This window comes from Sciurus vulgaris, assembly GCF_902686455.1.
Source record: "Sciurus vulgaris genome assembly, chromosome: 12".
Lineage (NCBI taxonomy): Eukaryota > Metazoa > Chordata > Mammalia > Rodentia > Sciuridae > Sciurus > Sciurus vulgaris.
Window position 1 is genome coordinate 58,814,200 of NC_136473.1, and position 15,180 is coordinate 58,829,379.

A 15,180-nucleotide genomic window follows, 5' to 3' on the forward strand; every position below is an offset into this window, starting at 1 on the left:
GATTTCATTGTCTGTCTTTTCTTGAGAATGTTGAATAATTTTCATTTATATTCTGGACTTTCTAAGATGATAATGTCATAGAGCCTATAAATTTTGTCATGGGCCTTTGTTATAGGCTTGAGCCAGCATTCCCAACAGCCTATATCATCTCTTTAATATTAGAGTTGAGTTCCTTCTGGTTATTCTCTAGTACATTCATATAATTGTTCTGTAAATTTATTTGAAGTTTATAGTTTTATCCAATGGAGGGTCATTTGGAAAGGAACTCAAGCTGCCATGACCCTCCCTAGTTAAGATTTTTGAGAAAAACAAAAAGTTGAGATCCTGCAGTACCCTGCTTTAGTTTATCTTGCTTGATTTCATGTCATACTTGTCTTGCCAGTTACTCATACTGTCCTTGAGGAATCAGTAATCTTGCAAATTGAGAAAATAAAAAGTGAATTTTTCCCACCCCTCTGTTTATACAGATCTGACCTAAGTTAGCCTCCTCTGGTGTTTCATAGCTGAAATTAGCTGCATTTAGTATTTTTAACTCAACTGTGCTTGGGAATACTTTGGGCTGTTTTGCTGTATAGTTTAATAAAAATAATGTAAAAAAAAAAAACCTGCAGGAAACAGGTGGGTTAATCTATTCAGTTGCTCAAAGAACAAATTCTTTTTAATAGAAGGATTTACTAGCATAGGGAAGCTGTGTTGCTAAATGTTTTGCCACATTTTTTCCTTCTCTGATCAGTTCTGTATGTGTATACTTTCTGTGAACTAGCATGCTATTAGTACGGGTTTAGGTTTGTTGAAGTTTAGGGTCTTGGGGGCTGTTAAGAGGGTGTGAAGGGCTGGTATATTAGTTATTTATAACCACATAATAAATCACTGTCAAAACTTAGTGACTTAAAACAGCACACACTTGTCATCACAGTTTCTGTTGGTCAGGAATCTGGATACAGCTTAACTTGGTCTTCTGGCCCAGGGTCTGTCACAAGTGCAGTCAAGATCTTGGCTAGGGCTATAGCTCTGACTGGAGTCATCACCAGGGGAAGATCTGTATATAAGCTCCTTGGATTCTTTTGCATGCCAGCTGTTTGCCTGAGGGCCTGAGTTCCTTCCTGGCAGTTGGCCTGGTCATGCAGGCTTCTCCATAGGGCAACAAGCAAGGTGGAAGCCAGTTTTTTCTTTGTAAATTAACCTTGGAAGTGACGTTCCCTGTTTTTTGCTTTATTCTATTCAAGAGAGGCAAGTCTGTGGCCATGAATAGCAAGGGATATGGAGATTGTTAGTTGCCATGCTTTTTGTTGTGAAGAGGAAGGTGGCATAAATTTTTTATTTCTTATAATGTGTATTTGCATTATAACACAAAGGTGATAGGAATTTTAAAACCCAAAGATAAGTCTTACTGAAGGAAAAGTGGCACAGCATCTCAAATAAAGGGACATAATAAAACTTTAAATACTCCTTTTAATAAAATGGATTAATTCTAGAAAATGTCAGTACTATTCTCTTTTTATTAATACTACTATTTAAAAACTTAAGTAAAATGTAACCTGTAATCAAATGCATGTGAGATTAATATAGTTTTATTCTTTAATGGATAAAAACACTTCATTATATCGTCTAATTAAAAGTTGCACACATATATATATGTAGGTATAAATTATTTACAACATAAATGTTGCCGTCTGAACTTTTGGAAGTGTACAATTCAGTAGCACAAAGTACATTCACATTATTTTTCTGCAACCATCATTAGCATCCATATCCAGAACTTTTTCTTCTTAAAGTAAAACTTTATTCACTAATCATCTTTACTTTTTCCTCCCAAAATCTGAGGCATCTACCATTTTACTTTTTGCCATTCTGAATGGACTATCCAAGCAATTGCATATTTGCCCTTTGGTTCTGGCTTATTTCACTTAGCAGAACATCCTAAAGGTTTCTCCATGTCACAGCACACATCAGAATTCTTTCTTTTATAAAAAGGCTGAATAATGTTTCATTCTGTATATGTACTACCTTTTGTTTATTCATTCAGCTAGTGTATTATATAACTTATTTTAAGATTTTGTCTTTGTTGTGATTTTCAAGAAGGTTGAGATTCTATTTGAAGGAAACATTTCCTGAAGTATTAATTTCATGAATAAGTTTTTTACTGCTATCTTTTAAAAAATATGTGCCTTTTTTTCCCCAAATGTGTTTTTGTTACAGATTAACATATTTTCAGTAGTGAAATCTTTTAAAAAGTACCCTTGATTATTTCTAAAAGAACATCAATTTCAGCAAATAAACATTCCCTCTCCTTAGCTTCAAATTAAATATGATGAAGTATAATATGGAAAAATAGGAAACATATGAAGAGATAATTGTGTGGAGCTATTATAATTGATAGAGCAGAATCCAACTCTGATTCAAGTAGAGTGATTTTAAGTCCAGGGTTTGAAGCAGACTGAGTACTTTGAATCCCATTTCTACCTTTTCTTTAGTCAAGTTAATTCATCTCCTTGTCTCAAATTTCAGCAACTTACTAAGACCCTGTCTTAATATAAAAAATTGGCGGTCCAAGGATGTAGCTGTTGGTAAAATGCTTCTGGGTTTAATCCGCAGTACCTCCCCCTCAAATTTCCTATCTGTAAAATGGGAGTATTAACAAAGTTTTGTTTATTTTGTATTGGGGAGTGAACCCCAGGAGCACTTTACCACCAAGCACCATCCTCAGTCTGGGCCCCCCCCCCCCACCCTTTTGAGAAAGCGTTTCATTAAGGTGCTGAGGCTGACCTCAAACGTGGGTTTCTTCTGCCTCAGCCTCCTGAGTTGGTGGGATTACAGGTACCTGCCACTGTGCTTGACTCAGTATGGTTGTCAAAAAGATAAGTGATGAGGCTTTTTCCACGGGGTGATCCAAGATGGCGGACTAGAGTGTGACTGCATCTCCAGTCGCTCCAGAACCCAGGATTCAAGAAGGGGAGGCATTGAGAGACTCGGACTAAAATAGAGCCACGGGGTAAGTCTCCCCAACCTGGTGAAGTTCGGCCCGGTTGGCAGGCCCGGATTCGGGCGGCTTATTAGAGTAGGGCAGGGCAGCTAGAGTCCTCTCCAGACAGCCCTGCGCACTCCCGCGGTGGGCTCCTCCCACACGGCCACCTTCTCTGAGCAGGATCCCCAGTGAGAGCCTTTCCACACACAGCCAGCTGCAAGCCCTGGAACCAGTAGCGGGGTAGGGGCAGCTTTCTTCGGAAGCACTGCATTATCAAGTTACTCCAAGACTTCAGGCTACTGAAGGCTGGGAGGTGATACACTGTAAATCTACAGGGACACTATAAGCCAATAGAGGAAATCTGCAATATCACAGAGTCCCACTGACATCTGACCAATATGAGAAAACAAGGGAAGAAACTGTCCCAAACAAACCTGCATACTATATCAATAAAACCCAATGACAGCACAGCAGAAGAAATGTCAGAAAGGGAGGTCAGAATGTACATAATTAAAACAATCAGAGAAGCAAACGAGGAGATGAAAGAGCAAATGCAGGCATTGAAGGAGGAGATGAAAGAGCAAATGCAGGCATTAAACGATCGCACCAAACATCAGTTAAAAGACCAAATACGGGAAGCAAGACATCATTTCAATAAAGAGTTAGAGATACTGAAAAAAAAAAACAAAAAAAAAAAAAACCAAACAGAAATCCTTGAAATGAAGGAAACAATAAACCAAGTTAAAAACTCCATAGAAAGCATAACCAATAGGATAGAACACCTGGAAGACAGAACCTCAGATATTGAAGACAAAATATTTAATCTTGAAAGAAAAGTTGACCAAACAGAGAAGATGGTAAGAAATCATGAACAGAATCTACAAGAATTATGGGATATCATGAAAAGGCCAAGTTTAAGAATTATTGGGATTGAGGAAGGCTTAAAGAAACAAACCAAAGGAATGAACAATCTATTCAATGAAATAATATCAGAAAATTTCCCAAATCTGAAGAATGAAATGGAAAACCAAGTACAAGAGGCTTATAGGACTCCAAATATACAAAATTACAACAGATCCACACCAAGGCACATTATTATGAAAATACCTAACATACAAAATAAAGACAGAATTTTAAAGGTCGTGAGAGAAGAGAATCAAATTACATTCAGGGGGAAACCAATAAGAATATCAGCAGATATTTCAATCCAGACCCTAAAAGCTAGAAGGGCCTGGAACAACATTTACCAAGCCCTGAAAGAAAATGGATGCCGACCAAGAATCTTATACCCAGCAAAACTTACTTTCAGATTTGACGATGAAATAAGATCCTTCCGTGATAAACAAAAGCTTAAGGAATTTACAAAAAGAAAGCCGGCATTACAGAACATTCTCAGCAAAATATTCCATGAGGAAGAGATGAAAAACAACGATGCAAATCAGCAATGGGAGGTAGTAGCCTAAAGGAATAGCCAAATAAAGGAGAAACCAAATTGTATCAAAAAACAAAAATGAGTCAAATGACTGGGAATACAAATCATATCACAATAATAACCCTGAATGTTAATGGCCTGAACTCATCAATCAAAAGACATAGACTGGCAGAATGGATTAAAAAGAAAAATCCAACAATTTGCTGCCTGCAAGAGACTCATCTCATAGAAAGAGATACCCATAGACTAAAGGAGAAAGGATGGGAAGAAACATACCATGCACACGGACACAGCGAAAAAGCTGGAGTATCCATCCTTATTTCAGATAATGTGGACTTCAAGCCAAAACTAGTCAGAAGGGATAAAGAAGGACATTACATACTACTTAAGGGAAGCATAAATCAGCAAGACATAACAGTCATAAGTATCTATACCCTGAACATTGGCTCATCCATGTACGTCAAACAAATCCTTCTCAATTCCAGAAATCAAATAGACCACAACACAATAATACTAGGTGATTTTAACACACCTCTTTCACCGCTGGATAGACCGTCCAAACAAAAATTGAATAAATAAACCATAGATCCCAACACAATCAATTTAGACTTAACCGACTTATATAGAATATACCATCTAACAAAGAACGAATACACTTTCTTCTCAGCAGCACATGGATCCTTCTCTAAAATAGACCATGTTTAATGCCACAAAGCTACTGTTAGCAAATACAAGAAGAGATACTACCTTATACTCTATCAGATCATAATGGATTGAAATTAGAAATAAATGACAGAATAAAAAACAGAAACTTCTCCAATAACTGAAGATTAAATAATACACTATTATATGATGAATGGATAACAGAAAAGACATCAGGAGGGAAATAAAAAAATTCTTAGAGGTAAACGAGAACAAGGACACATCATATCAAAATCTCTGGGACACTATGAAAGCAGTACTTAGAGGAAGATTTATTTCATGGGGCGCATTCAACAAAAGAAGTAGAAATCAACAAATATACAAGTTAACACTACAGCTCAAAGCCCTAGAAAAAGAAGAGCAGACCAACACCAAAAATAGTAGAAGACAGGGAATAGTTAAAATCAGAGCTGAAATCAACGAAATTGAAACAAAAGAAACAATCGGAAAAATTAACAAAATAAAGAGTTGGTTCTTTGAAAAAATAAACAAAATTGATAAACCCTTAGCCACACTAACAAAGAGAAAGAGGGAAAAAACTCAAATTACTAAAATTTGGAATGAACAAGGAAATATCACAACAGACACGAGTGAAATACAAAACATAATTAGAAGCTATTTTGAAAATCTATACTCCAACAAAACAGAAAACCTCAAAGACATCAACAAGTTTCTAGAGACATATGAATTACCTAAACTGAACGAGGAGGACATACACAACTTAAACAACTCAATTTCAAGCAGTGAAATAGAAGAGGTCATCAAAAGCCTACCAACAAAGAAAAGTCCGGAACCAGATGGGTTCTCAGCCAAGTTCTACAAAACCTTTAAAGAAGAGCTCATTCCAATACTTCTCAAAGTATTCCATAAAATAGAAGAGGAGGGAACCCTCCCAAACTCATTCTATGAAGCCAATATCACCCTGATACCTAAACCAGACAGACACATCGAGGAAAGAAAATTTCAGACCAATATCCTTAATGAACATCGACGCAAAAATTCTCAACAAAATTTGAGCAAATCGCATACAAATATATTAAAAAGATAGTGCACCACGATCAAGTGGGTTTTATTCCAGGGATGCAAGGTTGGTTCAACATCCGGAAATCAATAAATGTCATTCACCATATCAACAGACTAAAAGTTAAGAATCACATGATTATTTCAATAGGTGCAGAAAAAGCATTCAATAAAATACAGCATCCCTTCATGCTCAAAACACTAGAAAAAATCGGGGTTGTGGGAACATTCCTTAACATTGTAAAGGCCATCTACACTAAGCCCAAGGCCAATATTATTCTAAATGGTGAAAAACTGAAAGCATTCCCCCTAAAAACTGGAACAAGTCAGGGATGCCTTCTTTCTCCACTTCTATTCAACATCGTTCTTGAGACTCTGGCCAGAGCAATTAGACAAACCAAAGAAATTAAAGGGATACGAATTGGAAAAGAAGAACTCAAACTATCCTTGTTCGCTGATGACGTGATTATATATTTAGAGGAACCTGGAAATTCACCAGAAAACTCTTAGAACTCATAAGTGAATTCAGTAAAGTAGCAGGTTACAAGATCAATGCTAAATCCAGTGCATATTTATACATAAGTGATGAATCTTCAGATAGAGAAATTAGGAAAACTACCCCATTCACAATAGCATCAAAAAAAAAAAAATACTTGGGAATCAATCTCACAAAAGAGGTGAAAGACCTCTACAATGAGAACTACAGAACACTAAAGAAAGAAATTAAAGAACACCTTAGAAGATGGAAAGATCTCCCATGTTCTTGGATAGGCAGAATTAATATTGTCAAAATGGCCATACTTCCAAAAGTGCTATACAGATTCAATGCAATTCCAGTTAAAATCGCAATGATGTACCTTACAGAAATAGAGCAAGCAATTTGAAATTCATCTGGAAAAATAAGAAACCCAGAATAGCTAAAGCAATCCTCAGTAGAAAGAGCGAAGCAGGGGGTATCGCAATACCAGATCTTCAACTCTATTACAAAGCAATAGTAACAAAAATGGCATGGTATTGGTATCAAAATAGGTAGATCAGTGGTACAGAATAGAGGACATGGACACAAACCCAAATAAATACAATTTTCTCATACTAGACAAAGGGGCCAAAAATATGCAATGGAGAAAAGATAGCCTCTTCAACAAATGGTGCTGGGAAAACTGGAAATCCATATGCAACAGAATGAAATTAAACCCCTATCTCTCACCCTGCACAAAACTCAACTCAAAATGGATCAAGGACCTCAGAATCAGACCAGAGACCCTGCATCTTACAGAAGGAAAAGTAGGTCCAAACCTTCAACTTGTTGGCTTAGGATCAGACTTCCTTAACAGGACTCCCATAGCCCAAGAAATAAAAGCAAGAATCAACCACTGGGATAGATTCAAACTAAAAAGCTTTCTCTCAGCAAAGGAAACTATCAGTAATGTGAAGAGAGAGCCTACAGAGTGGGAGAATATCTTTGCCACTCATACTTCAGATAGAGCGCTAATTTCCAGAATGTATAAAGAACTCAAAAAACTCTACACCAAGAATACAAATAACCCAATCAACAAATGGGCTAAGGAAATGGAACTTCACAGAAGAAGATGTACAAGCAGTCAACAGATATATGAAAAAATGTTCAACATGTCTAGTAATAAGAGAAATGCAAATCAAAACTACCCTAAGATTTCATCTCACCCCAATTAGAATGGCGATTATCAAGAACACAAGCAACAAGAGGTGTTGGCGAGGATGTGGGGAAAAAGGTACACTCATACATTGCTGGTGGGGTTGCAAGTTAGTGTAGCCACTGTGGAAAGCAGTGTGGAGATTCCTCAGAAAACTTGGAATGGAACCACCATTTGACCCAGCTATCCCACTCCTTGGCCTATATCCAAAGAACTTAAAATCAGCATACTACAGAGATACCGCCACATCAATGTTCATAGCTGCTCAATTCACCATAGCCAGATTGTGGAACCAACCTAGATGCCCTTCAGTTGATGAATGGATAAAGAAACTGTGGCATATATATACAATGGAATATTATTCCGCCATGAAGAATGATAAAATTATGGCATTTGCAGGCAAATAGATGAAAATGGAGAATATCATGCTAAGTGAGAAAAGCCAATCTCAAAAAACTAAAGGACGAATGACCTGGCTGATAAGCGGATGAGGACATATAATGGGGGGTAGGAGGGGTTAGCATTAGGGTTAGGGTTAGTTTAGGGTTAGGGATAAGGAGGGTGGTAAGAATGGAGGAAGGAAGGACCGTATAGAGGGAAAAGGGGTGGGAGGAGTGGGGGGAAGAAAAAAAAACAGAATGAATCAAACAACATTGCCCTATGTAAATTTATGATTCTTAATTTAAAAAAAAAAGGTAAATAATGTTTTACATAATTATCTTTAAGTCATTAGGTTGTGTGTATTAAAGGTTATATGATAGAATTTAGAAAAAAAGATAAGTGAATTAGTGAAGGCAAAGCATATAGAATAGTACATGGCACTTAGCACTATGTACATATTAGTATTTATTAAAAACAATATTAGTATTATCACAATATTCATGAATTGATTACTTATGTTACTTGTCTCTAGAGTTTAGATCTTTCATAGTATAAACCAACCATGCCTGTAATCCCAGCCACTAGGGATGCTGAGGCAGGAGCATCACAAGATTAAGGCCTGTGTTGACAGTTGAGTGAGATCATCTCAAAATAAAAAACAAAAAAGGGCTGGTGATGTAGCTAAGTGGTATAGCACCCCTGGGTTCAGTCCCCAATACTGGGGGGAAAAATAATGACTCTCATGTTAGGACCCCAACCCTTTGACCCTCTGAACTTTTTATCTGAGCTCTGAGAGACATGCAAAAGTAAAATTTGTAAAGAATTGAGTACTCTTTCGTCTATCAATAGGCCCACCTTTTACATGTTAAACTAAAATGCTTAAAGGGTGAGAGACACCATAAGTGTAAATGTACAGAGGGGCAGTCATGTGAACAGGCAGCAAGGTGGATGCCTGCAAATTGAGGGAGACCTCAGAGGACACAATCCTGCCGTCACCTTAATCTTGACTTCAGCATCTAGAATTGTGAGAAAAGTAAAGTTTTTTTGAAGCCAAATAATAGTAATAGTAATAATAATAATAATAAGTAAAAATGAAAAGATTAAATGCTTAAAGGTATGATTTATATTAAGGACACCAGACTTTATTTTGAAGTGGTGAGTACCTGACCCCTGTACACCAGTCACATTGTGACTTTGGCCCTGTGGTACTCTTGATTGAACTAATCAGTGATTTCTCCCTACTTCAGTAAACAGGAAAAAGAAATGAAGAGATCAGAAACCAAATTCCTGCATATTCCAAAAGCCAAAGTTCATTTCCCCTGCAGTAATAACCACTTACCACAACTGCCAGCAGTTATCTTTAAAACCATAGCTGGGCAATAACTTCTTAATCACTGCAGAGCCCCAGATTTCAATGCTCTCTAAGCAAGAAAGATTGGGGGTGGAGAGATGCAAATAAAGGAGATTCCAACTTGGAAGTAACTTAGGTGCAAACCCACAGGGCTCCATGAGGAAGATGGGCGACCTCAAAGGTGTCAACAGTGCTTCTCTTGTGTTTTTTTTCCTGTGGTCTTGGCAGTAGTTGGCAGTGTTTTAGGGATCCCTTTCTTGGTTGCCAGAAATGTCAAAAGACAAAATTAGAACAAATTTTATTATAAATCTAATTGACTTTGGTGTATGATTCATGAATTTGGCAGCAATCAGTCTACAAAACAAAGAGAATTTCTCTTGGGCAATAGCATAACAGTGAATTTTGTAAGATGGGAACGAGGAAAAAAGAACTATAGGAAAAATAAAGATTGGGTAACGTTTTGGTGAGGGTTAAAGCCGAGGGTACTTACTTGTTACACTGAATCAAGTGGACTGGTATCTCCTGTTTTGAAAATCTAATCTGTTTTTGGTTCTTATCTTCTTCCTTTAAGAAGTTTTAGTTTCATTGTGTCACATTTAGTATGAGTGACTCCATGTTAGTTTGGTCTGGTCTGGTCTGTCTTTTGGGACCTAGTGTAGGATCTTGGTCCAAAACAATGGCTTCGTGTAATTGTTAAAAATAAGTATCAGTAAAATGCTAGAGGTAGCCATAATTTTTCTTCTTTTGCTTTCCCTGTCATTTGGATCTTAACTATCTGTAAGTTCTTTCTGCTGCACTTCTAGCACATATACCACGTTTCCCTCTCCTGTTTTCTAAGAAGTCTGGTTATTTGTGCTTTCATTCTTAACTTCCATGGCACAAGAATCCCTTCTTTGCATAGTAACTAGAGTCATCTCTCCAAAATGTAAGTCTTGTTTTGTTTAAAGCCCCAGTACACTTGGAGTAACATACAAAACCTTTTCATTGTTCAAATATCATTTACCCAGAGACTTGTGCTTATTGAGAAACGAATGAGTACTAAGAACTCAGAGGAGGGAGGAATTAATTCTGGTTTTGGCGACCTCAAGAAGAATTAATAAAAGGAAGAGTATTTGATCCTTGTCCTGATAAGTAGGATTTTTGTCAAATGGAATTATTAACTGAACAAGCATTTGAAGGTGCCTAGTATGCGCCAGGTACTGTCATATTCATGCATTTTTTGATAGGTAATGATTAGTAAGTGGTGTCTCATGTAACATCCTCTCCCTCAGGATCAGGTATGTTATATATGAGTGTTCTACCAACTGAACTTCATCCCCAGTCCTGCAAGTGGAATCTTTGAAAGAAAGGTGCTGTTGTTAAAGACAGCTTTACTATACTACCAATAAATAGTGTGTATAAGAATAAACAAGCAGTTCTTAGTCTGCTTAAATACCAGGAAACATTTCTTTGTCTGCTACCTGTGAGAATAGAATTTGGCAAGCATTCTCTACTATTACATATACCTGCTTAGGAAATTTGACTATATTCAGAAATGAATTCTCTGACAAAGCTACAAAATTATGTAGTTTCATGGGTTTTAGACTTAAAAAAAAAAAAACAAAAACAAAAAACACACCACCCAACTGTCTCTAGTCTTCTAATGTAATATACTTTTCAAATACCAAAATTAACATCAGGAATATGAAGTTTAATCAACAAAAATTCCAGTTTTTGTTTATAACTAATTTAGTGCTTGATCTTCACAAGACTGTAGATTAGTAATTTACTGATTTAATCTTTTCATATTACTTCACTGATGCAGTATTTTCAAACATTAGTGCATTATACATAAAAGTGGGTTTTTTTGACATCTTCATAAATGCATATAACATAGTTTATTCTATTTCAATCTCCATCTGACTCAGAATCTTGAAGACTTTGACCAGTTTTCATCTTGAGATGTTCATTATGTTTCATTATGTAGATAGGATGGTTGTATAAAGATGCATTGCTTTGGGCTGGGGCTGTAGCTTAGTGGTAGAGCACTTGACTCACATGTGTGAGGTACTGGGTTTGGTCCTTGGCATCACATTAAAAAAAATAAAGATATTGTGTCCATCTACAACTAAAAATATTTTTTAAAAAAGATGCATTGCTTTACTGTTTGTGTACACATCGATGTACACATAGTAGTACTTTCTATGGTGACTAAGGGGAAGCATACTTTTCAGCAGGAATTTCACTGGATCAGAGAAAAGAAGAAGGGCAGAGAAGAAACTATGGTTAATATAGAATACTATTTGGAAAGCTGAAGTTACTATGATATGTCTTTATTTTGGGATTTTTTTTAAAAGAATTTTTTTAGATGTTAATGGACCTTTATTTATTCATTTATTTATATGAGATGCTGAGGATCGAACCCAGTGCCTCACACATGGTAGGCAAGTGCTCTACCACTGAGCCACAACCCCAGCCCTATTTTGGGATTTTTTAATTCCTATTTTTAGATCCCAAGTGTCCTCATTTTAGTAAGTTATGATACCCTCCCTAATTCCCTACCTGGTAAGAATGCCAAAATATTGACTGCCAATTCTGTGTTGATCACCTAATCTGTTTTGAAGTTTGCAGGATGATGAAACCTATAACCTGGGTACCACTGGTTTATTTTGTGTATCACAGTGTAGTCAGTAGGTTGTGAAGGTTTTTGCTTTTGTTTTTTTAATTCTTTTCCTCCTATGAGCAATCTATTCTTCTCCTTTTTACCAACCTGGTCTTCGCCAGTTTAGTTAAATTATGACACTAACCATCTGGGGTTAACATTGATCCCATAGGTTATTACTCAGTCTTACAAGAACACCTTCACTTCAGACACCAGCTGCAAGTAGAGTGCACAGGCTGCCTACACGTCTGCCCAGCAACTACTAATTCCACAGTTAGCCCTAATCCCATCTCCCTGCCACCGGTTGATAATTTGCTAGAACAATTCCCAGAACTCAAGAAAGTGCTTTGCTGTGACTGGTTTTCTATGAAGGATACAAGTCAGGAGCAGCCAAATGGAAGAGATGTATAGGTCAAGTTATGGTTGAAGCGGGGACCTGAAGTTTCTCTACACCATGCTTCCAGTACTTCCAGGTGTTTAATGATGTTTTCGTTACATAGAGATAATTGATGAAATTATTGGTCATTGGTGATTACACGAAATCTCTAGCCTTTCTCCTTGCCCCAGAGTTGGAGTGTGTTTGTGTTACAGAATGGTGGGCTGAGTTCTAGTTCTCTACTCCTCCATTTGTATGTTTGGTTACCAGGCCCTATCCTCAAGCTATTTAGTAGCCTCTACAGCCAGGAGTCATCTCATTATCATACTAGAGACACGGTTATCAGGAGAGTCCAAAGGTTTTATGAGCTTTGTGCCTGGAATCGGTGACAAAGACTTTTTTTTTTTTTTTAATGTACCACAGCATGCCTGTCTCTGGTGAAACAGATGCTGTGAAGAAGAATGGGAGGATAGAGTGCAGTGTCATTAAAACTCAGGGATTGGGCTGTCATGAGACTTCTCTGCTTGCCTAACGTCTTCTAGAATTAAAGTTATTTAGCTTTAACCTGTCGTTTCACAATTTGTCACATTCTCACATGGTTATAATTACTTCTCCAGTTATATGTAAGTGATCAGATCTTATTTTTTCTTCTCTTTATTTTTAGCTTCTGGTGTTTTTGTCTTAAAGTTGAATTGCACCCATGACATCTTATTTTGAAGATGTCTTTTCGCGTTCATCAGAAAACTCATCAGCTATTTTTTCTTTCATTTTTGACCTTTCTTGACTTTATGGATATGTTCATTTGAGATATCCTTGTTATTATGGGTATAACTTTCCCAGGAAAATAAAAGTGATCAGATGATTGTTGACTAAGCAGTTTGTTTGTTTGGTTTAGTTCTTCAGTAACATTAAGGGATGGGTTCAAAAACCCTTTCAGGATACCAAAATCTAAATGTATAAGTCCTTTCATGAAATGGTTTAGTATTTTCATAGCACCTATGTACATCCTCCCATATACTTTAAATACCTCATACAATGTACATGCTGTACAACTGTATTTTGTTTAGGGAATAATGATTGGGGGTTCTTTACTTGTTCAGTACTTGTGCAGTTTTTTTTCTGAATACTTTTGATTAAAGGTTAATTAAACTTGTGAACTCAGAACCTTGGATATGGGTATGCTTAATTAATGAAGCACTTGTGTCATCTGTACAATTAACCATGTGTTTTAATATTTGGGCTGTCTCTAGCAATCCACTTTAGAGCATACGTGTCCCTCCCTTGATTTTAGATTTACTTTATTTTTGTTTTAAATTTTTTGAGGGGGACATAAAGTCATCTAGTTTATAATAGGATTGTTTTAGTTTATACAATCTCATTGGGACTTTTCAAAGATACATTATTTCTTGAACTTTGGGTAACAGAATGTAGGCACTAAATATTAATTTTTGAAAGCTGGAAAATTCTGTTCTGTATTAATTTATAGGTTTATTAACTTTTTATTTACTGTTAGTAGTAAATTTGTTTCTTAAATTGTCAATTTTAAGAAGAAATTAGCCCTCCCTTGTTTCCTGTAATGTTTGTGTTAAGTTAGTTATGTAAAAGTTGTCACTTAACCAGTATTTCCTTTGTGAATGATGAAGAGATTTCAACTGCTGTGCTGTCAAATGTCTTTTAATCAACTCTAAAAAAATAATTCAAGCCAGGCTTTGTGGTGCATACCTGTGATCCCAGCAGCTCCAGAGGCTGAGGCAGTAGGATTGAGAGTTCAAGGCCATCCTCAGTGAAAGCAAGGCACTAAGCAGTTCAGGATTAGAATGTGCCTCAGTGGCCACGTACCTCTGAGTTCAGTCCCTGGCTGCAGGACCTCTCCCCTGCATATCAAGTTTTAGTCATTGGCTTTTTGTTTCTATTTCCAGAAATGTCTTACCAAAAAAATGTAAACCGTATCACTGGGTTTGCTATGCCAATATTATTACAAGTTAGTTTTTATTTCTCCAGTGGAAAGCTGTAAAGTTATCACCTCATCATTCTGAAACAAATTTGTTACTGCTGTGACCTCTTTAGGTTCCCCATGATTTTGTCATCAAGTCTAGGAAAAGAGTGAATCACAACCCCTTATGCAAAGCTGCATTCAGTCTTAGATGGGTTGTGAAAACCATGTAGGGGAGAGTGTGAGGATGACTTTTTGTTTCTGAGTATATTTGGGAAGAACCCACTTGATTTATTGTTTGACATCCTTGAAACTGAAATGGGTAGAATGGGTGATGCTTTTGTCAAGGATAGGGTTTTCTGAGCTACTTCTGAGCATCTCCATTGACTACTGCTTAAGCCTCAGAAATATCACAAAGCTTATCAATGTGGAGTTTGAGTTATTTTAATTGGATTCATAGTCTACATAGAGTCAATGTGCCTGTTTTTGCTGTTCACTTTTGGCATTTGATTAAAACAAGGACAACAACAAAACATGGCAAAAGTAAGGTAATATTTGAATCAGTTTCCCACCCAGGAGTAAATAGCATATATGAAAGGTGAACCTGTTGCTTGATGTGAAATTGACCAAACCTCTGTATTTTATTTCAGTCTCATTTGGTAACAAATTATTGAGATCAGTGAAACTAGGACTTAAGATTCTCTCA

At 36.7% G+C, this 15,180-nt stretch overlaps 1 protein-coding gene across 10 annotated transcripts in view; it reads left to right on the top strand.

The window, feature by feature from the left end:
• The window catches only part of ENAH (ENAH actin regulator), a 144,170-nt gene that overhangs the window by 60,736 nt on the left and 68,254 nt on the right, over nucleotides 1-15,180 (top strand). The window lies entirely within an intron of this gene.